Here is a 2500-nt window from a genome sequence, read left to right as displayed (position 1 = left end):
GCCGGAGGAGAATTAAGCCCGGAGCCCGGGGCAGGGCGACCCCGGACGGACGGGGGTCCGCCTGGCCCCTGCCCGCGGGGGCAGGCTCCGGGTTGACCTGGTGGCCGGAGGAGAATTAAGCCCGGAGCCCGGGGCAGGGCGACCCCGGACAGACGGGGGTCCGCCTGGCCCCTGCCCGCGGGGGCAGGCTCCGGGTTGACCTGGTGGCCGGACGGGAATTAAGCCCGGAGCCCGGGGCAGGGCGACCCCGGACGGACGGGGCTCCGCCGGCCCCTGCCCGCGGGGGCTGGCTCCGGGTTGACCTGGTGGCCGCTCGGGACTTAAGCCCGGAGCCCGGGGCAGGGCGACCCCGGACGGACGGGGCTCCGCCTGGCCCCTGCCCGCGGGGGCAGGCTCCGGGTTGACCTGGTGGCCGGACGGGGAATAAGCCCGGAGCCCGGGGCAGGGCGACCCCGGACGGACGGGGGTCCGCCGGCCCCTGCCCGCGGGGGCAGGCTCCGGGTTGACCTGGTGGCCGCTCGGGACTTAAGCCCGGAGCCCGGGGCAGGGCGACCCCGGACGGACGGGGGTATGCCGGCCCCTGCCCGCGGGGGCAGGCTCCGGGTTGACCTGGTGGCCGGTTTGCTTTCGGGCCACCAGGTCAACCCGCTGCCTGTATGGGGTTGACCTGGTGGCCGCTTTCCTTCCCGGCCACCAGGTCAACCCGCTGAATGTATGGGGTTGACCTGCTGGCCGCTTTCCTTCCCGGCCACCAGGTCAACCCGCTGAATGTATGGGGTTGACCTGCTGGCCGCTTTTCTTCCCGGCCACCAGGTCAACCCGCTGAATGTATGGGGTTGACCTGCTGGCCGCTTTCCTTCCCGGCCACCAGGTCAACCCGCTGAATGTATGGGGTTGACCTGCTGGCCGCTTTCCTTCCCGGCCACCAGGTCAACCCGCTGAATGTATGGGGTTGACCTGCTGGCCGCTTTTCTTCCCGGCCACCAGGTCAACCCGCTGAATGTATGGGGTTGACCTGCTGGCCGCTTTCCTTCCCGGCCACCAGGTCAACCCGCTGAATGTATGGGGTTGACCTGCTGGCCGCTTTCCTTCCCGGCCACCAGGTCAACCCGCTGAATGTATGGGGTTGACCTGCTGGCCGCTTTCCTTCCCGGCCACCAGGTCAACCCGCTGAATGTATGGGGTTGACCTGCTGGCCGCTTTCCTTCCCGGCCACCAGGTCAACCCGCTGAATGTATGGGGTTGACCTGCTGGCCGCTTTCCTTCCCGGCCACCAGGTCAACCCGCTGAATGTATGGGGTTGACCTGCTGGCCGCTTTCCTTCCCGGCCACCAGGTCAACCCGCTGAATGTATGGGGTTGACCTGCTGGCCGCTTTCCTTCCCGGCCACCAGGTCAACCCGCTGAAAGTATGGGGTTGACCTGGTGGCCGCTTTCCTTCCCGGCCACCAGGTCAACCCGCTGAAAGTATGGGGTTGACCTGGTGGCCGCTTTCCTTCCCGGCCACCAGGTCAACCCGCTGCCGGCATGGGGTTGACCTGCTGGCCGCAGAGGGGCAGGCTCCGGGTTGACCTGGTGGCCGGACGGGGATTAAGCCCCGGCTCGGAGCAGGGCAAGCCCGGGCGGAGGGGGGTCCGCTTGGCCCCTGCCCGCGGGGGCAGGCTCCGGGTTGACCTGGTGGCCGGTTTGCTTTCGGGCCACCAGGTCAACCCGCTGAATGTATGGGGTTGACCTGCTGGCCGCTTTCCTTCCCGGCCACCAGGTCAACCCGCTGAATGTATGGGGTTGACCTGCTGGCCGCTTTCCTTCCCGGCCACCAGGTCAACCCGCTGAATGTATGGGGTTGACCTGCTGGCCGCTTTCCTTCCCGGCCACCAGGTCAACCCGCTGAATGTATGGGGTTGACCTGCTGGCCGCTTTCCTTCCCGGCCACCAGGTCAACCCGCTGAATGTATGGGGTTGACCTGCTGGCCGCTTTCCTTCCCGGCCACCAGGTCAACCCGCTGAAAGTATGGGGTTGACCTGCTGGCCGCTTTCCTTCCCGTCCACCAGGTCAACCCGCTGAATGTATGGGGTTGACCTGCTGGCCGCTCTGCTTCCCGGCCACCAGGTCAACCCCCTGCCGGTATGGGGTTGACCTGCTGGCCGCAGAGGGGCAGGCTCCGGGTTGACCTGGTGGCCGGCAGGGACTTCAGCCCCAGGGCCCCTGGCAGGGCGACCCTGCCCTTGTTCCCCAGAAAAGGAGAGAGCTGGCTCGCAGCGGGAAAAGCTGCCTACGGCACCTGGGATTCCCAGGCGGTCACCCATCCAAGTACTAGCCAGGCCCGGGACGGTTTACCTTCCGAGATCGGACGGGATCGGGGGCCTTCCGTCCGGTATGGCCGTAGGCACTCGGCTCCGGTCCGCCTCGTCCCCTTTCCCTTACTGACTCCCCTGCCTCGGGTGGGCCCGATCCTTTTTTCCGTTTTTTTTTTTCGCTCCGGAGGCTTCATGAGCCCCCC

At 67.6% G+C, this 2500-nt stretch overlaps 1 non-coding gene across 1 annotated transcript; it reads right to left on the bottom strand.

Moving 5' to 3' along the window:
- Nucleotides 1-2269: 2269 nt before the first annotated feature.
- On the bottom strand, nt 2270-2388 carry LOC141979394 (5S ribosomal RNA). Its single transcript, XR_012636810.1, has one exon. It is a non-coding gene; the product is annotated as a 5S ribosomal RNA (ribosomal RNA).
- Between the last annotated feature and the right edge of the window lie 112 nt (nt 2389-2500).

The sequence above is a fragment of the Natator depressus genome, chromosome 28 (genome assembly GCF_965152275.1).
Source record: "Natator depressus isolate rNatDep1 chromosome 28, rNatDep2.hap1, whole genome shotgun sequence".
NCBI lineage: Eukaryota > Metazoa > Chordata > Testudines > Cheloniidae > Natator > Natator depressus.
The sequence above is the reverse complement of the archived record's forward strand: the minus strand, read 5'-3'. Positions and strand labels throughout refer to the sequence as shown.